The 24076-nt window shown below is 34.7% G+C and overlaps 1 protein-coding gene and 1 pseudogene across 1 annotated transcript in view; both read left to right on the forward strand.

The window, feature by feature from the left end:
- Window positions 1-24076, forward strand: part of LOC145301351 (potassium channel subfamily K member 6-like) — a 336487-nt gene that overhangs the window by 171524 nt on the left and 140887 nt on the right. The gene's annotated exons all lie outside the window — the stretch shown is intronic.
- LOC145284880 (U2 spliceosomal RNA) lies at window positions 19683-19892 on the forward strand (annotated as a pseudogene).

A 24076-nucleotide genomic window follows, 5' to 3' on the forward strand; every position in this document is an offset into this window, starting at 1 on the left:
TCCATTAGCGTATAAAGCGACGCTCTTTGTGTAAACAAATCGAGCGGAGGCATTGTGACGATATCAAAACTAAACAGCGTTAAATTCATTATCCATACAGCAGCAGACGTATAGCGTAATGGTGAAAAGCCTTGACCTTGACTGTCATTTGGGCGGTCAGGTTTCGACCCTGGCTCGAGGTAGTTGCCTGTCTAGCCGCACTGATGAGCTGTCAAACAGCGAAACAGTACTGTATATTGATCACTGTATATATATATATATATATATATATATATATATATATATATATATATATATACATATCTATATATATATATATACATATCTATATATATATATATATATATATATATATATATATATATATATATATAATGAGATGCATTAAATCACAGATCATTTCATCTTGTGGTATCAAGTTTTATTTTGTGAGTGTTATATTTTTATATAAGACAGCCAAATAAAATTGCTCACTGTACTAGATAGAGCAAATTAAAAATACAGGTTTTATATTTAAATTTAATTCAGAAAAATATAATTTTTCAAAACAAAAATGTATTATTTTCACAAAGCCTTAATCCATTAATTATTTTTCTATGCTCATATCAGAGGAAAGTCATTAGCAAAATATTAAATATAATTTTTTTCTTTTCAGCACATACATATAAATTATATTAAAGATTAAATCTTTTTAAGAGACATAGAGAAAGAAAATAAGGGTTGTTACAAAAAAGGATATGAGATTTTGGTATCCAATTAGAATAGTAATCTTTTAATAGAATGGGACGATGTTATTAGGTTCAACATAGGTTGAAGATTTCGCCATTGAAAGTTAATTTCAATTCTGTTCGATAAAGCATCCAGAGTAACAGATAATAATTCTTTGGGAATAAAGAGATTTTATATTTATTTTGTCTTAATTAAGATGGTGCAAGATCCGTAGAAAGATGTTCTCTTTTATTAGATAAAATCCAACTTTTCTACATGGATATTCTAATAAGTTAAAATATCATGAAAAGAATCAAGAAAATCGGTATTTCAAACAGGTTAAATATGTTATTTTTAGATTAGATTAAAAAAATGATAAAAAAATAGAGATTTCAAAAATAAATGGTTATTTTTAAGTGACTTTCCTCTGAGGATATAAGCCTACAGCGAAAATCCATGGATTAAATAATTTACTCCAAATATTGTATTTTTATTTGAATAATAAATTTGTTTTGAAAAATTAAAATTGAATAATAAATTAACTTTTGGAAAAATTATATTTTTCTGGATGAAGTTTAGATATAAAAATGCTATAAATTATATATATGTGTGTATGTGTGTATGTGTGTCTGTGAGGCGTTCCAAAAGTAATGTATTCTATTTTTATTCCGCCCGAATGGGTCAGACGGGATTGCCAATTTAATTTCAAGTTATCGCTTACGTAAATATCAAGTTTTTATTCTCCATCAAACGTTTAACCGTATGCTTGCCATTTACTTCAAAATTCAATATACTCCCAATACTGTTTTTTTCTTCTTTTAACTTTAATTTACTGTGTTTCAAACTCCGACAAAATGAAAACAAAAAATTCCAACACTCTTAAATGAAATATTATACATGCATTAACAAACAATTAACATTTCACAGTCCTTAATTGAAGAAAAAAATCCAAACGTGTCGCCTACAACTGGGAAAAACAAACCTATCATATTCAGAGTATGCAAATTCTTGTTTTTATAAACCATAAAACAAAAAGAACATTCATTTTTATTTTTATAAATGGATTTTCAGAAAAAATACTTTCGACCTAACTTAAACCTATACAGAAACAATACTTGTCAAAATTGTTATGACAATTCTTAGTCTTGCATTAGTTTGCGTGTGTAAATTATCAAAACAATTTAACCAATTCAACAAAATTACATTTGCACAACAACAAAATTTTTTTTTCAAAAATAGTTTTCAACACTAATAGACATTTCTCCATCTCAATATCATTCTGTTTTTTTTTTTTAGAAATCCTATTTTGTATAGACTTATTTTTACATCGTGTGTGTTTTAATCCGGTTTTGTTGCACCTCTCCGTTTTTTCTTCTTTTATGGGAACCCCTTTTTTCATGTGGTATCTGTGTGGATGTTTTATATTTATAATACTCTCTCTATACCAGTTTTTTAACTAAGTTCTCAGTTTTCTACAACATTTAATGCATGCCTGAAGTTTTCTTTGCTCTATCGGTTCAAGAAGACTGTTCAATCACAATGTACCAATGATAGGATTTTCGTGGCTTTCTTGTTTTGGTACTTTGCCATTTTAACTTGTGTGTAAACATCGCAGTTTGTCGAGGTTTATGAAATTTTATTTTCATTCCGTTAACCAAATTCCTTTTTTTTTACATAGTGATCACCACTTATCAAGGCCCGGAAGCCACTCAGGGATAAGAGCTATTGCAAGTACATTACGTTAGTGTGGAGATATGATGAAATGTTTACTTAAGGGGGCGGTTCATTAGGAATTTGTTAACATTTGACTTGAAGACATCCAAGTTGTAGTCCGGAAGCAAGCAGGCAGACGGAACAGAGTTCCACAGGCGTGCAGTTCTAAGAAAGAAGCTTTGTTCATGGAATCCGCGTTTTGATTTAGGCACAGATATAGAGTGGGGGAAAATTTTCACAGTGGATTCAGCTAGACGGGTGTTTTTCGTGAAAGATTGACGAGGGGGGCCAGAGATTGGAGTTAAGACGAGCACCTGCCATGGAAATAACGATAAAACAAGGATAGGCTCGCAACGTCTCTTCTGTGGGAGAGAGGTTGCAGGGTAGAGAAAAGGGCATCCCCCACTAAGCCACGAAGTCTATTTTGTACTCTGTCAAGGCAGGATAGGCTGTTTTTAGCAGCTCCTGCCCAGATATAGCAACAGTATTCCATCCTTGGACGTACTTGGCTTTTATATAGATAGAGAATTGTATCAGTAGTGAGATATCTTCTGGAGCGGTAGAAGGATCCCACCATCTTTCCAGCGACCTTGGCAACAGACTTGATGTACGTGTTCCATTTCAGATCAGGAGTAAAGGTCAAACCCAGAAGCTTGTCAAAACACGGGGCCTCACCCAGACGAGAGCCATCCACTACAATTGATGCCAGATGGGGATCAGAGCGTTGATGATGTAAGGATAGGAGTTTGGTTTTGGATGCATTAAAGGTAACCAGCCACATCTTCCCCCACTGAACCACGCGCTCGAGATCAGAGGAGAGAGAATCAGAGAGAACTTTGTCATTTACAGCCTTTGATGTGTTGCCGTAGATGGTCTTGTCATCAGCATAGATGTCAACTAATGAGTTAAGTATGTGTTTAGGGAGGTCATTGATATAGATCAGGAAGACAGTTGGGCCCAGGATTGACCCCTGAAGGACTCCAGCATTTATATTGCAGACCTCCGATTTTTGTCCATCTACCACTACTCTTATGAGCCTATCGGAGAGAAATGATTTAATGATTGAGAAAACATTTCCAGTTATACCGTAGCTGGAAATCTTGTGAAGTAGACCCTTATGCCATACCTTGCCGAAGGCTTTTGATATGTCAAGAGCAATTGCCCTAGAAAAGAAAGCCTTTGTCAAGAGATTCATTAATCCTGTGGGATATAACCGTCAGCACATCTGCGGTAGATCTTGCAGAGCGGAAACCATATTGTGTGTCACTAAGAAGGTTATTCCTGCTGAGGTGGTTTACTATTTCTCTATTGAATATGGATTCCAGCAACTTACTCATAACACACAGGAGACTTATTGGTCTGTACTGAGAGGGAGATGACTTATCACCTGAATTCTTAAATACAGGGCAAACTGATGAGGTCTTCCAGGGAGTCGGAAAGCACTTCTCCTTAAATAGTGTCGTAAGTATGGGAGCAAGTTCTAGTTGAAGCTTTTTTAACACTATAATTGGGATGCCATCAGGGCCAGTTGCTTTACTGGAATCTAGGTTCTTGATTAGCTTGGCGACCTCATGCACGGATATTTGTATGTTACCTAGCTTGTTCTGTGTTATAGGAGGAAATATGGGGAGTTGATGGCCTTCGTCGCATAGGTTAGAATTAGCTGCAAAGTTCTTTGCAAATAGTTTGGCCTTGTCTGACGCTGACGATGATAATGGTTGGGATAGAACGCACACTTCTGTTCAGGATCCTATTTATTATTTGCCAAAACTGGTGGGAACCAAGCCGCTGATCAGTTACCTTGGATTTAGCAGACTGGGCATATAGCCCTCTTGCATTTTTTATTACTCTTTTACAGTGGTTGCTGGCAGTCCTGAAAGCAGCTTTAGTCTCAGTGCATCTATTACGTTGGTAGCTATGGAAAAAGTGAGTTCTGTGCGCGATAGCAGCAGCACATTCTGGGGAGAACCATGGATGGCTGTTAGGTTTTTGTTGGAATTTTTTAGAATCTATGAATCGGTCTATGCCTACAATTAAACATTCGGTCAGATCTGATACTATAGAGGACACTTCCTTTTTAAACATGGAGTGCAGAGGTAAATCAGATATGAATGTACGGAAGCTATCCCAGTCAGCCATAGAGTATCGGTATACAGTACGGTGGAGGGGTACGTCTGGGGACTTATTACATTTCGTTTTTATCTTAACTGATACGACGGAGTGGTCGGAGGATCCTAGAGGAGAATGAACGGAACATGAATATAGCTCAGGGGAAGTTGAGATAAAAAGGTCTAGGAGGTTTGCATGTTGACCGGGTGTATCGGGCACACGGGTGGGTTCGCGAACAATCTGAGTGAGGTCATAAGCAATGGCAAAATCATGACAAAACCTCCCCTCATCATCTGTCTTATTTGAATGGGTCAGCCATTCCACGGTATGGACGTTGAAGTCACCACAGATGTGGATGTTAGCCGAGGGATGTGAAGACAGTATGTGGTCTATTTTCTCAGATATGCTCTTAAAGATAGTAACTCGGCTGTTGTGGGGCCTATAGAGGGCAAATATAAATGCAGTGGTGTTAGCAAGTGCAACCCTGAAGCACATATAGGGTAAATTAGGATCTTCTCTAGAGATATCCCTGCCACGCGGGAAGCCATCCTTAATATAGGCACATATCCCATGCCCATGGCGATCTTGGGTGTCAGATTTAGCTGTTAAATTAGAGTATCCGTTAATTATGAACTCATCTAGGGAAGTGATCGGCCCTATTCCAGTTTCACTTAGAAATTATATGTCCGGTTTCGTCTCCTGTAATTGGGTTTCAACGTCTGGAAGGTTGGAACGTAGACCCCTGATGTTGGAGAAGGAGACCTGGTAGTAGGGGTCTACGTTGGAAGATGGGGTTCTAGGTTTAATCGAGTTTTTATTCTGGAGATATTTCATATTGAGGTTTTGGGATTTGTGGAATAGGTCGACATATTTGGTTAGAACAGTACAGAGAGGGAAAGTAAGAGAGAAAAAGACAGGATTTTTTTTGTAACACACGAAAAGGTAAAGCCGTAACAATTACCCACTAGTATGGCATCGAGAGGCCCCACCAGAGACTAGTGCATGGTCCAGATCCACTCACCAAATGGCAATACAGCAGTCCCAGTACTTTGCACCTGCTGATAGGACAGCCTTCTTAGTGGTTAATCCAAGGTTCGGGTCCTTGACTATCAGGCGGATAACGTCAGCCCAGACAAAACGTTTACCTCCAGCACCCTTACTAGTGACATGGGCACAAGGACAGACAGAGACAGAAAATTTCCGACATCTCAGACTACTGGTCACCAAGTACTACCGACCTTTAAGCAGCTTTTTCTTCACCCTTTGTCAGAAAAATCACTCATTGAATGAGGACTGAATGACAAAATAGGAGAAGCGAGAGTTACTGGAGCTGCCGATAACACATCTACTGTATTATCTACTCTCCATTTAAAAAAAAGAAGGGGGAGGGGAATGGGGACAAGTGACTTATTTATATCTAAGTAGTAAGTCCGGTGCTACGTTAACAATTCAGGACACTTTTGATGATAATCTCCCCTCCCATATTAATGGGTGGAAGTTTGTCGTTATCTATCGAGTTTGATAGATTAGAGTTTCATCTTATAATTAATTAAAATCCAATAATTAACTATTATCAATTTGTAAAGTCGGCTTAACATTAATTTTCATTCGAGTTTAGATAATTATTCAATTATTTCGACAGCTTTTGATATCTGGAATATTGCAGTGCCCATAAATTTCATGCCATGTATTTTTGATGGGACTACACTGTTTAAATAATATAGTATTCCATTTTCTTTGATGTCGAATAAAGTTCTATTCGGGTACACCAGTTTTGATTTATTGAGGCTAAAGTTTATATTTGTACCTTGTTTAATGGTGGTATGTACCGAAAATACATTTCGTTTACATTTCGGAATTAGAAGTGCGTTTTCCAGAATACAGAAACAAAGTTCATCTATTTTGTTCCTTAGCGAAATTTTTGAATCGCCTCTTTTCAAAACGATATCGTTTACTCGACTGCTATCGACTAGCTCTACAAAGTGACTCTGGTGGTTTAAGTTGGGATTAAAATTGATAAAATCCATTTCCTTCGAAATTAAATGTGCCGTTTCCCCACAATAAACAAGGGGGTTATTGTTTGTTGAAGTGTCAAACCTATATTAAAATAAAAAAATGTATTTTCGTTTATGTAGCTCTCCACATTTTTAATGGAGTCCCCTTTGAATTTTTTGTATCTACATTGGAAACTCTTGTGATTAGGTCGCTCACAATTGTAGCAAAAAAATGTTCGTCTTTTTCTTCGGTGAAAAATAGTTTTTGATAAAGTTGCGGTTTTTAATGGAGGTAAAGGTATTATTTAATTTAGTGCTTTTCGGTGGGCATTTTTAAATCTCATAATATTTGTAGATTCGTTTTTTGTGTTATCATTTTCTCAGTTTCCTCGTAATTCCTAAGTGCTACATTGAATTGACTAAAAGTCATGCTTTTCTTTCTTTTTTATCACGGTGGTGAATGACTTAAAATAACTCGGCAACCATTTAAGGACCATGGAGATTAACAGACCCTCGCTAATAACTTCGCTAGACATTTTACATAAATTTGCTGTTATTTCGGCCATTAGAAAATAATCTGTAATCGTCTCGTCTTTCGTACGTTTTAAATATGTCAGTTCAGTATATAAAGAGATAATTTTGGGTGTTTCTCTCGATAAGAAATGCTCTATTAATATGTTCAATACTTTGCAGCCATCGTCCAAGGATTCTCGCATTATCAGAGATAGACTTCTGTCATCTAGGCTCTATTAATTCCTCAAAGAAAGTTGAATTTATTTTTAATAAGCTCAGGGTCGTTACTGTTTTGTTGTGCTTGAATTACTTTGTGTAACTTTTGGATTCGTGAATATCCTAAATATTTTACTTGCCACGATTCGAATTGTGATTCTGACCCATCGAAATATAGTCTACCACTGGATCATAACGTCTTTAATTGGAGACCATGTTTAATTTCAGAGGAGTTGCCGATGGGTTGTTAATCTATACAACTCTTGAAGAAGAAGAATTGTTAGTGGGCAGCTGTTCTGTACAGGTACTGGACTTTAAAATTTTGCAGCCAAAGAGAGAAAGATCCGTTCCGTGTAGACACGAAAAAATTGTGCTGAAATGTTAAAAGATTTTTATGGAGCCGTTCTGGCTTCTGATTAGTTGGTAGCAAAACGTGAATTAATTTGATTCGTACGTCCCTATCAAAAGCGTTTATGAATAGAATCTCCCAACTTTCTCGACTCTTAGCGAACATACCCATTGAATATAAAAAAATATTCCAACAGATAGGAAAAACGAAAAGAAGACAGTAAAATAAGTTAAAATCAGTCAGCAGAAAGACAATACAAGGAAACAGAACGTCAAATGAATGCGTCAAAAAGTAATGGGCATAGGCATTACATAAAGCATAGAGATACGCAAACACATACATACACGCATATATATATATATATATGTATATGTATACACACACATATATATATACGTGTATACATATATATATATATATATATATATATATATATATATATATATATATATATATATATATATATATATATATTGTTAAACTATTTCCGGTTCGATAATGAATGTTACTACACACACACACACACGCACGCACACACACATACATGAGCACAACCATGCATGCAGACAAAGTGTGAATGCAAAACAAACAGACAAAAAGAGCGCAAGATAGGGGATTGTCTGATTAGAATTGACATGTCCTAAAGAGTTTATTTTTCGTTTTTTTCACGTCTTACTTCCTTCTTTATCTCATGATATATTTAAGTTCTATGCAACTGGAGTGCCTTATCTTTTATTTAATATATATATATATATATATATATATATATATATATATATATATATATATATATATATATTAAATAAAAGATAAGGCACTCCAGTTGCATAGAACTTTAATTTATGTGTTCATCATCTTTTATTTAATATATATATATATATATATATATATATATATATATATTAAATAAAAGATGATGAACACATAAACAAATAAAAACATAAACAAAAACAACACACATCCAACAGAAACGACAGACGAAATAAGCCGATCTCAGTCGCGATCCTCCGAAAAGAGAAATCTGGCGTCCTAAAGACGGTTTCTTCTATGAACTTTTTAACAGAATATCGCGACCGAGGTCTGCCTATTGCATCTGTAGATTCTGTTGGATATATTTTGTTTTTATTTATGTATTAAGTTATTAATAGCTTGATGAAAATTATTTCAACAACAGAAGAACTAAGGTGCCTCCTTCCCTCCGCTAGCCTCTGGGAGATCCTTGGGCAAAGTCGAGTTTCTTAATTTAACACCCCGATCAGAGTTACGCGTAGTCAATCTCCACATGACCGTGTTACAAATAATTTCGCTGTGGTTCTGGATATGGGCAAGCGATCAGTCTGTGTTCTTTTCTTGAGCCAAACGCTAAGGGTAAGGTCCTTCACAAAAATATTGAAGGATCAGCACCGCATAGTACCAGCATCATAGCACACCAGCATATGTACGCGCCCTGGTGATGGTGAAATGCTGACACATCTATGGGCGTAATGGTAACACCCGTGGAGCGTACCCGCGTAAACGGATTTCCGACAGTGGATTTTCAGCAGGACGCTGCAGCCAACCAACGAGCCAGTCGTCGCGGCTCTTATCCGTGCCACAAGAACCCACTGAGAACGGTCAAGATAGTGGACCCCCTTCCACTTACAATTTATTTTTGCACAGGTATCTTCTTCATCACTCCCATCCAAGATCTGCGGCGATGAGATGACGGGGACAGGCTTCAGATGGAGCGGGAACCTCTAGATCGTGTTCTGCACGTTATGTGAGCCTAGAAAAATGGTCTCTGGGATCGGAACAGTATCTCCCTTCGGTCCTACAAGGGTGACTGAGCTATCTTATTTAGAAACCACACTGCTCACCTCCAAAAAAGAGGAGGAGCCTGGAAAAGTGGGTCTAAACACTGTCTGTCCAACATTTCCTGTGTGGACAACTGCATCCACTGGGACATCCCACTTACGGTCAAAACAAAAAGAATAGCAAACAGCGACTTCTGACAGTTGGTACCTAGAATGTCAGAACACTTCTAAACCTTTTTACAGAAATCACCCTCGGCGTCGCACCACCCTAGTTGCCATGGTACTAGCCCACTACAACATTGACATTGCTGCCCCTAGTGAGACGAGGTTTGCTGGTAAGGGGTCATTTGAGGAGGTCGGCGAGGCTACACCTTTTTCTGGAAACGACTCCCGGAGGATTCCCGTCGAATTCACGGTGTCGGTCTGCCATCCGGTCATCTTTGCTTCGCCATCTACCTAAGACACTAATTGCCATCGATGAACGTCTCCATACCCTACATTCCACTGATCAAGAGCCGTTATGATCAGGAGGTGTTATGATTAGTGCCTATGCGCCCACGCTTGATTCCGAGGAGTACGTGAAGGACCATTTCTATGAAAATTTCATAGCTACTATCAGGAACACTCCAGGTAGCAATAAGATCATTTGCTCGACGATTTTAACGCCAGTGTTGACAAAAACCATGCAATATGGCTACGAGTACTTGAACGACATGGAGTCTGAAATGTAAGCAGAAATTGTATCCGACTTTTGCCCCTCTTTGTGGCGCTGGATTTTACTATTACCAACACCATTTTTAACCTACACGATATGTACAAGACATACTGGATGAGCCTAATGTCCAAACACTGCTTACTTATCGATTTCGTTATCGTCAGACACTGAGATCTGTGTTACGTGCTCTTGGCCCGTGTTATGTGTAGTGCTGAATGCTCCACTGATCGCTGCCTGATTCGCTCACGTCTCTTGCTATAGGTACGTCTATCTGCCCGACGACAGAAGTCAAAACGGCGACTCGACCTGTCTTCTCTACGGGGTCCTGCAATCTCAGCCATATTGTGTTGACGACACTCACCATCAAAACCCAAATCCTGTCTTCCTGTGCTCTATCTGTGCAAAGCAGTGTAGACCACGTATTCACAGTCAATCACAGTCAGAGTCACCGAGTTAATTAAAAAAAGAATGATGAAAGAGACCATAACTAACTAATATTCTTACAATGTTCATGTTCTGGTTCTAATACTAAATATTTCCCTTAAAAAAGAGGTATCGTAATTTCAATTGAATATGGATTTAATAGTTAAATATCTGTTTATAATAACCTAGTGAATTAGGTCGTCGTGTATCACATGGCATAAAAATGCATATATATACATGAAATTAGTTTTTTCTTACAGACTATAACAATGTCATTTTTAAATCAAGAGTTAAAAATATCTGTTGAGTTGTCCTTTGAATGTTTCAAACAGTGTTATTGATTATTTCTGATTTTTTCATCATCGAACCGACAAGCTCATCAACCCTTATTCTCGAATGTCTTTTTGTTTTCGCAAGACGCGAACTATTAGTAGCAAAAATATTAATTCATAGATGATTGTGAAATAAAAATCATTTATACAACAAATTCGCACGTATTTCCTTAGGTCTTTGACGTGTTCCCACGCGAGATTTTCGTGGGTTAATCCTAATAATTCCGATTTAGATTAGTGTCTACAATCATTTTTAATATGTTTTTACATTTCCAATTCTGGCCTCTGCAAGTTTACATGATAATATCTGCAGTACCGCAGATTTATATATACACATTGCTACGTATGTAATGAACAGTTATAACATTATGTGTTTATGCATGCAATTATGTGTTGAAAACGGGAATAACTTTGAAAGAACGAATTGAAAACATAACCCAGTTATAGCAAATCGATAATTATATGAAAGAAAATAAAATGGAGAATTTTGTGTCTCCAACAAATTAATGGCTATTCAGCATTTCCGTATGTAAAATACATCGCGTTAAAATTTGCCACCAATGACGTACTGTCTTTTTCGCCGAGTTGGGTTTCTAAAACTAAACCTATAAGCAACGAGAGCGTGCATCTAATAAAACAAGTAGAGATCTATTTTTAAAATACGTCTATTCAATCAACGCGTTTATCAATGAAAATATAAGTACAGACTCATTCATGATAGATAGACGGACAGAGCTCAGATAGAGTTGCGTTGATACATTTCAAAAAGGCTGGATGCTTCTAAAGGCAGGGACCCACATCGATCCGAATGCTTCCGATTGCGATTTAAGAAACACACCGAGAACCACTGAATCAGTTTACGATTTTAAAACTACAAGAACAAGGCATAAAGTCAGGCTACACTAAAACATACGAATACAAAAGCAGGTTAAGTTTGGTTAGAATTTTCTAGATAGGTAACTGTTGGAATTGCATATCGGTAGTGATTGCGTACAATTTTTTTCTAACAGTCACTCCTTGTATATCTTCTCAGGACATTTAAATGTATGTATATGCAAGTATGTCATATGTAAGTTTATCCGCAACTCAACGGAATAAAAATATAAAAATGCGACAAAGATTAAACGGTCTGTGTTATCTACATCATCATTTACAAGCGCAATACAAACGAACATCAAGTTAAGGCAGTAATATGGCAGTTTATCCTAATTTATATAAATAGATATTCACAAAAGTTAGAAAATTAGAATTATGAGTGTCAAAATTATTGTATATATAAAATGTATAATTGTATACAATCCCAATACAAACAAAATAAACTGTTTGGGAATATTAAAAAAAATGTCAAACGCTATTACTGATATTTATCTATTCATGCATTTATTATGATCGATTATGTTTTCGTCGTGGTTATATTCACAGTGCGCCTAACCATCACTTATGCTATTATTTTTGAACACCAATTAGAATTATTTGCTTGTATTTTTTTCCAATTTAAAATTATATCAATATAGCTTCAGAATATTGTAATATTATTTTTTGGCTGTCTTTCATTGTATAACACGTTTTTTTTACGTTTAAAATCGTTTATATTAATTTATTTATTGCGGACTATTATTCTCATCTTTATTAGTTGTTGTTTCACGACTTTTCGGTCAACTATTCCTCTGGCCTTCATCAGGTGGTAACCGCGACGGATAGGAACTTCGAATCTCCTAATTGCATTCTCAGAAATCACTGCCATCCATAGTTGTTGTCGTCTCACCACGTTTTGGCCAAGTAAAATCCAACCTTGATCGTCCTTCGGGGCCCGTGGCGCAGTTATAAACGTTGAATCTCTACGGTTCCAGATGTGTATCCTCGGAAGATAGCGGTTTCAATCCAACCCAAAGCCGGCCAGAGGCTTACTTGGCCAAAAACGTGGTGAGACGACAACAACTACGGATGGCAGCGACTGATGAGAATGCAGTTAGGAGATTCGAAGTTCCTATTCGTCGCGGTTACCACCTGCCGAAGGCCAGAGGAATAGATGTCCGAAACGTCGTGAAACAACAACTAATAAAGATGAGAATGACAATGTACAATAAATAAATTAATATAAATAATACTCATCTCAATAATGAATTCCAATTAAAATAATACATAAAATCGTTTACTTTCTTACCGATTTTAATCTTGGATTTTACTAAATATGCGCGCCTTTGCTTTAAAATATCTTATGAGCTCATTAGGAATTTTCTCACGGGCCATCATAAAAGATTTCTTTGATAACTACTTATGTTGTTTCGTGGAGTCAAAGTGCCATAGTTGACATACTCCCCTACTATTGTGAGTAATGCCTATTGATGTCGACACTATAATTTTGGGATGGAAGAGGTTGTCTTCCAATTATGCAGTTTCAGTTTTCTTCATTCCGTGTAGTGTGTCTTTGCGGTTTACTTCTGTTGCAGTTTCTAGTTTCTATATAGCCGGCTAGCGTTTGTATGCCATGTTTATTAGTCACTAAATTTAAGACATTTTCTTAATATTTCAGCTGTTTTTACTATTATTATTCGTTATTTCTTCTCAGTCATTCCTCTGATTCTAATCTCAGCCATTCTTTCTTCAAAGTTTTTTGGAGTTGTTCCTAATGCTCTTACTAATATTCCTGTTATTAGTGTTATCTTGACTTTCTTCGTATTCCATATCATTTAGAACTCTCTAGACATTGCCGTGTATTTACTCCGTTCCTCCGTTTATTTGATATTCATTCTGTAGTCTTTTAGAACGATGAAATCTACGGAACTGCAGGAGTTTTTGCTTGTTGATAATTAATATAACACTAATTTTTTAACTATTATTGCATAACAATTACTAAAGGCATCAGTTTCGACTGATACCGTGCAAAATAGTTGTAAAGGTCTGAGGAGAATAAAAATACCGACTGGAGCTACGGAGGCTTATTGCCAGCAAAATCCCAGTAAAAAGTAACGATTAGATTCAAGAAAGCATAAATGTCAATGGTACGCAGTTGTTGCAATAACGCAAAGCAATTTGCAAATGTTATCGAAAGAGCTGGAAACCTAAGAAGACTTACTGTCATCCAGACTTCTGGGAATACCACCGGTTATTATCACTGGGTAATCTCAGATGATGATGTGCGAGGACTAGCGAGTATATAATTATAATAGAAATATGTATAGAATGCAAATTACATGAGTCCGAGGGAACAGAAACAGGCTGAAATTGTATATTGTGACACGTCAAGCAAGCATAAACACAGACACACGTGTGTGCTGATACCAGTCCCAGATGTTAAAACACGATTTAGTCGTTAAGAACACAGAAGATGGAAATGATTAACCAGACGCTTTACTAGTAATAATCGGAGACTAGTGGAATTCAGGACGTGCTAATTGCCACTTAAATTTATGATAAGGCTAATAGAAATAATAAAAAAATAACATTTAAAACTAATGCTATATTATCTTCTAATACCTATCGTTAAATACGTATTTTACTATTTATTATTATTAATATTATTATTATTATTATTATTATTAATAATAATAATAATAATAATAATAATAATAATAATAATAATAATAATAATAATAATAATTCTGGAAAACGAAGAAAGTAAAAAATGTGATTTATTCGAATACGTACTTAAAGTAAAAACACAGTTTGAGACAATTAAAATAATTTCAAACGCTATTGTTGAACTTTACCTATTCATTTATTTATACTTCTTATCGCTTATGTTGTAATTCATGTTTTGAAGCATGACACAAATTATAAATCTTTGACGTCATGCTAAGGCTATACCTATGTTGTTAATATCGTATATTTAGCTTCGTTTATGAGCAGGTCCTCGAAGCTTTTTTTTTTTTTTTTGTAGAACGTCAGACTGAAGATCTTAAGGCTTCGACTCCGATTTCCAGTCATAATAATTGCTCCATTTGTTCGGAATATTTACTATTATTCGAATATTCTTTATTTCTTCTTATGTTTTAAAATGAGTAAACTGTTTACAACATATTTATTACATTTAAAAATGTGATTGACAGAAAAATTAAACTTGCAGACGGACAGATGGTCTTAATATTAATTTATATAGGAAGGTAGGTATATGTTTTTATATTTATATGCCCAGGTTTCAGGCTAAAATAATTGACCAATAATTTTGAATGTTGGAAAAAATTTATTCGGAGTAAGGGGTTGTAAAGTTGTCTACGTATAGTTTAATTTAGTTTTATACACAGAAGGTAAAAAAGGTATGAAAGACCTTCAAGAACATACAGATATCGTTAATTTATGAATAAATATTCCCAAATATTCAATTTTTTTCGGACATTTTACAGCGGTTTTACGTGATATAATATAGATATAAGCTTGCTTTGAAAATTCGAATGTTTCAGATTAGCAGTGAATTTGACCCATACTTATTAAACACCGATTAAGTGACGGCCCTGTATGTGGGGCATTAGAATACACCGAATGCCCCCCTACAGAGGGTAAAAGTCCCCCAATGGGGGTCCTGGATATGACCTTAAACTATATCCAGTGGTGGGGCCCCAGCTTGTGGGCTTTGGGGAGTGTGGAGCCACCCTTTAATTACCATTGCTCCCAGGTTCACTCTGACCCGGGTCCCAACTATGGGTTAAATAGAAACCAACGTGAAAACAACAAATATATTCTATTAAAAATAATTTCTTCAAAATCTTTGGATTCGGCATTAAATAACCCGGAAAGGGTTGATATGCCGTAAAACAAAAACAACCAACCAACCAACCAACCAACCGATTAAGTGATGTTTCGTGAGCTTCAGTTTTTTTTTCTTAAGACCTGTTACATTTAAACATCAAATTTTAAACATTTTCAAGAATAAAAATGAAAAACTTGTTTTTTGATTAACATTGTACTATGGATCCTTTATATTAGGGTCCCTTTCATTATAGTTTGATTAAATCTTCGTGAAAGAAAATAAAAGAACTATTATTCTCGGAAAAGAAACCCATACGTTCTGGGACGGATATTATAGTTCAAGATTAAGGTTGATTGAATTCTGTGACAATAATTAGTTCTTTTTTTTTTAATACTGTCTCGTCTTTTATGAGTAATGAATGAGGGTATTGTTCTTTAATAGACGCCGTGCGAAAATTATTGACACAACTTTGAGAAAGCATCCGCCATTCAACACTTTTAATATCTAGATGGTTATTTTCGTAAACAGCAACCAATACCATTGCACTATCACATTAATTTCTGAGTCCGGCCAATAATATTAGAAGATGTATCGACCATTAGTTGGATTTCGTTGATTCAAGAGAATCACTCTGTTATATTCTTCACCGGGTCCATTGAGAAATCGCAAAACACAGTGAACGGATGTGAGTTTGTAGTTTTGTAATGTATAAATGCTTTTTTTTTTGTTTGTTTGTATCGAGCGATCGTCTAATTTTAAACCTTAATCTGCATTCTCAATCGACTTCATTTTCTTCTTGGTTATATTCACAGTGCGCCTAACCATCACATATGCTATTTTTTTAACACCAACTAGCATTATTTGCTTGTATTCGTTTCCAATTTTAAATAAAATCGATACAACTTTAGAATATTTTAATATTATTTATTGGCTGTACAATACGATTAGTTGGCATGTAAAATAGTTCAGTTTCTTATCGATTTTAATCTATAATTTTACTAAATATGCAAGCCTTAGCTCTAAATATTTTTTATTTACTCATTAAGAATTGTCTTACGGGTCATCATCAAAGATTTCATTGATAACAACCTATGATGTGCTGTGTAGTCAGAGTGACAGCTTTGCAATACTCCTCGATGTAGTTCTAGTTGATGCTGACACTAAAATTTTGTGGAGAAGAGCTGTCTTGCAATTATAAAGTTTCAGTTTTCTTGGCTCCATGTAGTGTCTGTGTTTTACTTCTATTACAGTTTCTAGTTTCTATATAGCTGACTGTGTATCATGTATATTACTCCCCGAATTCAAGACCATTTCTTAATATTTCAGTTGTTGTTTTTTATTATTATTATTATCTGTTGTTTCTTTTCAGTCATCCCTCTGATTCTAATCTCAATCATTTTTTTCAAAGTTTTTCGAGGTTGTTCCTAAAGTTCCTACTATTATTGGTATTATCTCGACTTTGGGCTCTCAAGACATTGCCGTGTATTTATTCCGTTCCTCCGTCTGCTTGATATTCACTATATACTCTTCTAGAATGGTAAACTCTACGATCTTGCAGGACATTTCCTTCTTGTTAACAATTATGTCATTTATTTTTAACAATTCTGAGATAGCTACAATCAGCTGATACTGTACAAAATAACTTTAAAGATTTGAGGAGGATAGAAACACCGACTGAGTAATTGGGTGAGGGGGGGGGGCTTATTGCCAGCAAAATTTCAGTAAAAACTAACGATTAGAGATATAGATTCAAGCAAGCATAAACATCAATGGTACGCGATTGTTGAAATAACGCAAAGTAATTTGCAAATGTTATCGAAAGAGCTGGGTCATACTGGGAACCTAAGAGGACTTGCTGTTACCCAGACGTCAGGGAACACCACCGGTTATAATCAGTGAGTAATCTCTGATGATGACCTGTGCGAGAACTAGTGAGTACATAATTATAATAAAAATTTGTATAGAATGCAAATTACATTCGTCCAGAGTAAGAGAAACATGCATAAATTGAATATTCTGACTCCTTAACTAAACATAAAAACTGACACACATGATTTCTGATACCAGCCTCAGATGTTAAAATACGATTTAGTCGTTAGGAACACGGAAGATGGAAATAATGAGGATGGGAAGAATTAACCACAACTTTTACTAGTAAAAACCAAAAACGATTGGAATTCTGAACATGCTAATTGCCACTTAAATTTCTGATAATGCTAACAGAAAGGACAAAAAGAACTAACATTTAAAACTAATGCTATATTACCTGAACATACTCGTCGTTGAATATGTATTCTGATAAATGATAATAATAATTCTGATTTCGTTTGTCAACGTCATTTTGTGAAGGGGTGGGATTCATTTCCAGAGGATTTCCCTCAATCCCGGCTTCAAACCAGGAGCTTCAAAGATCAAAGGTTTCCTAAGGATGTTTGTGGTACATACAATTGCAGAGGTTTGAAGGCCGCCTAAAACATCGGGGGTTTGTAGTCTTTACAATTGTCATTCCAGACGACTTGATACTACTCCTAGTGTACCAACTACGACCGGAATTATTTGTTTTAATACCATGTATACGCCTTATCTCAATAATAATAATAATAATAATAATAATAGAATACTTGTCTCAGGAATGGTAAATTTTTTTCCTAAAACAGACCAATTTCCATCATATATCTCTTCAATAATGAAGATAATAATCAGGATATATTAAATGAAATTCAATGGAAATCTGAAATATTTGAATTTCGAAATGGGAGGTTGAATCCATATTATGTCCACTACATCCCCATAATAGAAACAAAAACTGAAATTTGCGAAATATTTAATAATTGATATCTTACAGCTATTGTTAAACTTTCACAAATTACTTCACTTGGAAGCCCCACTTGCTTTTACCAACTTTGCATAAAACTTAATTAACCTTAATATAACCACCATATTTTTTCTTTTTTGTGTTAGTTTGCTGCATTCACTTTATTATTATTATTATTATTATTATTATTATTATTATTATTGTTGTTGTTGTTGTTGTTGTTGTTATTATTATTATTATTATTATTATTATTATTATTACCTCTTAGTAGTCTCAACTTTTGGATCTTTTTAGTTGGACTTTTTTTTTTTCCTGAACATCAGGTTAATTCTTATGACTTAAGCTATTCAAGCAATACCATAACACGTTCGCAGTATCTAATAAGCAACCCTTTTGCAAAACTTGGAAAATAATTTATCCTGATAATCTTATGAGCCATATAAGCGTTCCAATTACGACGAGAATCACCTTAACATTCCTATAATCTAACTAATCCCCGGTTCAGATCTTCATATTTATTTATGTTCTTTCTCTTGTATTCGTGTATCGAAACGGTAGGCTATGTCAGTAACTGAGCAGGTTCTCTTGATTTTGTTTAGAAAAATATTCAGGTTTAGAGTGTTCAACGGCCTTATCAGTTTGTATGCACATGCCCCAAAGAAGTTTAACATTGTCCTTTTCCTGTAACACTTCTGGTTTATACTGATAACACGTCTTATTGTGGTCTAATTTATATTAGTTTACATATATTGCAGCGAAGAACTTGGGCGACTTTGTCATATCTATGTCTTTTTATTTTAATGGTAAGCTAGCATCGGGAATTCTAATATAATATGCGCTAATATTTCTTCCTTTTTATTACATAGCCTGCACATCTGTGATTCCGTTGTTTTGCCAATGTAGAACACTACTTGATGGACTTTGTGTTAGTCGCTTGTTTTTCGGCTGCCATTAAAGTGCTCTTAGCAGATTGTTTAAGATCGTCATTTATAAACAAATTCCAGGTATCGTTATCTCTAAATTTAGTATTCTTAAAGAATGCATTGTGTAGTTTCTTTCCAAATAATTTTCCTCTCTGTCTTGCCACCTCTGACTCTTTTTCATCTTGGGTTCAAGTATGTTTCTCTTGTCCATTTCACGAAAAAAAGTTTAATTCAGAAATATATTTAGTTAGACTTCCCGCCTCCATATTCATTCTTCACGAAGCCATTATCTATATATTAATACGATAGCGTGTGTGTTCTTTTGTGTGTCATCCGGGTCAAAATCTAAGAAAAATAGGTGTCGCCGTTGAGGCAAAGCTAATAAAATGATTTGTTCTTCTTGGCCTTTTGGCCAAGATCAAAATGTAATATCTGTTCTTCAGACGCGACATTTAATTTCTTCTCTCTCAGTGAAGGAGAAATCCTTTACGACTATGACAATTTTTCTTCCTTTTCTCCACGTTAAAAAAAGACTCTGGTGTCTAAATATGTCCCGTGGAGAGGCATTGTAAATAGGTACTATATTTAATGTAACAACGTTTTAATATTACCAATGTAACTGGGAAAATTAATTTCTGATTTAATTACAAAATGCCACGGAAATGTCCCTTCTGATTAATTATAAAATGCACTGAAAATGCCTTCCTGGTTAATTATAAGGTGCCCTGAAAAATGTACTTTCTGATTATTGCTTTTAGTTTACTTGCCTCCCCACAAGAGCAGAGTTGGACATGAGGTCGGTTAAAAATTTTGGGGAAACCAGCTCTCCTAAAGGTCAGTAACAAAAATAAAAAGTGTATCAGAAATGAAGGAATTTTCCTCCATTAACCAAGACCAAAAAAAAAGGGGGGTTAAGTCAATGGAATGTTGAAGTAATGGTTGCCTAATCTCTAACCGTGTTAATGTTTTTATGTATTAATTTGGAAAAGCTGCTGAGACAGTTTATGATTTGAAACATTACTTTATTTCAAGTATATGTTAAACAGTGGGGTGGGAGTATGAAGTCAGTCCCGGAAATGACTTAAACCGTTTACGATTTAAACATTACTTTATTTCGTGTATATTTTCAACGGTAATGTATGGATTATGAAATCAGTCCCGGAAATGGCTGAAACCGTTAACGCATTAAACATTACTTTATTCAATGTATAACAGTGGGGTGGGGGGATATGAAGTCATTCCCGGAAAGAGCTGAAACAGTTTACTATTTAGAAATTACATTATTTCATATATATTTTTAGCAGTGGGGTGGGGGATATAAATCAGTCCCAGAAATGGCTGAAAGAGTTTACGATTTAAACATTACTTTATTTCATGTATATTTTTAATAATGAGTAGCAGACATGAAGTCAATCCCGTGTTTGAATGAGACAAGTGCAAATATATACTAGCAGACAGAGTCGCCCAGTATTGAATTAGATAGGTGGAAAACATATACTAGCAGAATACCCAGTGTCGCCCGGGATCGAATGAGATAGGTGAAAGAAATATACTAGCAGAATATGCAGCGTCACCCGGGATTGGATAAGATATGTGGAACATATATACTATGAGAATACCCGGAATTGATTGATGTGTTTGTAATGACATAATCAGTCCAGGTAATATAAAAAGTTAGTATTTAAATAAGTGGGTTAAAGTTATGAAAATTATTGTCGAAATTAGTAACATATCCAAGAATATGAAAAATGATGAAATGTGAGTTACTTGATTGGTGTTTTTTAATGAAATAATAAGCCCAGACAATATATGACAGTTCTTATATTAGTAGGAGAGCTGCATAATGTGGGTTTTAAATTATAAAACATGATTATCGAAATTAGTACCATATCCAAGAATTATGAAAAATGATGAAATGTGAGTTAATTCATTAATGTGTTTGTAATAAAATAACCAGCCCAGGCAATATATCAAAATTATTATGTTAGTAAAAGAGAGGACGATAAGTATGGTTTAAATTATGAAAAATGATTGTCGAAATTAGTAACATATCCAAGAATTTTGAAAAATGACAATATGTGATTTAATACAGTAGTGTGTTTTCAATGAAATAATCAGCCAAGACAATATATGAAAGTTATTTTTTAGTAAAGGGAGCGTATTTGGGTTAACATGATGAAAAATGATTGTCGACATTAATAACATATACAAGAATTATGAAAATTTACAAAAATGTAAGTTAATTGATTGGTGTATTTGAAATGAAATAATCAGCCCATGCAATATATCAAAGTTATTATTTTAGTAGTAGGTGGTTAATAATGTGGGTTAAACTATTAAAAAGTGATTGTCGAAATTAGTAACATATCCGAGAATTATAAAAATTGATGAAATGTGAGTTAAAAGGTAGTTGTGTTTTTTATTAAAAAATCAGACCAGACAATATATCAGTTATTTTTTTAGTAAAAAGGGGGGATAACGATAGTTTAAATTATGCTAAAAACTATTGTCGAAATTAGTAACATATTCAAGAATTACGAAAAATAATGAAATATGAGTTAATTGATTGGTGTGTTTGACACTCTTTTGCACTCATCAGACGAAACCTGGTTTGTGCTCTCTCTCTACCTCCCCCCGTCTCTCTCTCTTTCTCTCCCTCTCTCTCTTATCGATCTTTCCATCCTTCTTGACTCTCACTTTTTTGTGTGTGGCGCCTGTTTATAGCCACACAGAAAGTATTATTATTATATAAATTACAGTCTCCGGAATATTATTCGAATGTTTTGGTTGAGGTGAGGAATAGTTTTTCGTATTATTTCTTATAATAAATAATTACTTTTATTTTTATTGCTATCAATAAGATATATATATATATATATATATATATATATATATATATATATATATATATACGTCAAATATTTTAAGACTTTTACGAAATCTATTCATAAGTTTGGTTAAATTTCATCATACTAGAATAGAATTTGAGATATGATACTGAATACTAATATAAGTGGTAGCATTTATTAAGTTCTTAATAATTTTATGTGTCCAAAATAATGTATCCTATTTTTATTCTACCCGAATTGATCAAAGGGGTTGCAAATTTCATAATTATGATGCCTGAATTATGCATTCATGATCTGAAAGTTTCATCTCTCTATTGAAAGTATTTATAGTGCGAGACTCTAGCACCTCATATCATAGCAACCTCATATCATGGTCGTTTGTTAGAAGTAGAGCTGAGTTATTGAATTCCTGGCAAAAGTACATTGGGAATGGTGGTGACTTTGTAAAAAATAAATTCTAGAACACAAAATGGCCGCTCGTTTTAATGGTACCACTGTTGTCTTTGTGGCTCTTAAACTTTTTGAGCTAAAAATATAAGAAACTTTACTTTTGAAATGAACCTCGTAGGAGTTTTCATCTATTGTAAAAGTGGGATAATTCATCTAATCTAAAGTTTCGTATCATTAATCTGATGCGTCCATCAATTATATAAGAAGTGAATTCCTTTTATTTTTTTTTATTTCAATAAACAAAGTCTCCAGTGAAGGAGATTTGTTTAGTAAAATTTTAACAATTGCTATTTTGTAGAGATGGAAACATTCGCTTTCGTGATTTGAGAGACTATTGTGTATTCTCGTTTATTTTTATAAACAATGTTTAATGTATTTTAGAAGTGTCAATGACAATATCAGGAAATAGAATTTTATTATTTACGTTTTGTTCAACATAGAATTTAAGAACATAGTTAAGTTTTATTTTTCGAAAAGATCCATTAATATATGTTTGTTGTCATTGTTGCTAGCTAAAATGAGAATACCATTGAGATAGCGTGCATAAAAAAGGTTTTATAGTGCACTGAAATGCCTGTTTTCTGGGTTTGCTATATATAAATTGCCACATCAGCGCCGAACCAATCACTTCATCAATTTAAGCCTAATTGTTTCCTTTGAAGTCATCAAAAACTTCTCAATGTACAAATTGATAGCACGTTTTTAGTGTGTTTTCTATTGATTTTAAGTGGGAGGAGGGATTATTGATAATTATAACAATTACTGTGGACACAATTTATCAAACTTTACATTATATTTATGCTGAGCAAATACAAGCATGAATATATATATATATATATATATATATATATATATATATATATATATATATATATATATATAGGGTGACCACAAAGTCTGGATGCATAATCTACACGATGTCCATAAAGTCTGGCTGCAGAATGTACACGTTGCACACAAAGTCTGGCTGCATAATCTACACGGTGCACACAAAATCTGGTTGCATAATCTACATGGTGCACACAAAATCTGGTCTCATAATCTACACGGTGCACACAAAATCTGGTCTCATAATATACACGGTGTACACAAAGTCTGGCTGCATAATCTACACGGTGCACACAAAATCTGGCTGCATAATCTACACGGTGCACACAAAATCTGGTTGCATAATCTACACGGTGTACACAAAGTCTGGCTGCATAATCTACATGGTGTACACAAAATCTGGCTACATAATCTACACGGTGCAAAGAAAGTGTGGCTGCATAATCTACACGGTGCACACAAAATCTGGTTGCATAATCTACACGGTGCACACAAAATCTGGTCTCATAATCTACACGGTGGACACAAAGTCTGGCTGCATAATCTACACGGTGTACACAAAATCTGGTTGCATAATCTACATGGTGCACACAAAATCTGGCTGCATAATCTACACGGTGTACACAAAATCTGGCTGCATAATCTACATGGTGCACACA

Source organism: Euprymna scolopes, chromosome 1, assembly GCF_053919585.1.
Source record: "Euprymna scolopes isolate OS-2025 chromosome 1, ASM5391958v1, whole genome shotgun sequence".
Classification (NCBI taxonomy): domain Eukaryota; kingdom Metazoa; phylum Mollusca; class Cephalopoda; order Sepiida; family Sepiolidae; genus Euprymna; species Euprymna scolopes.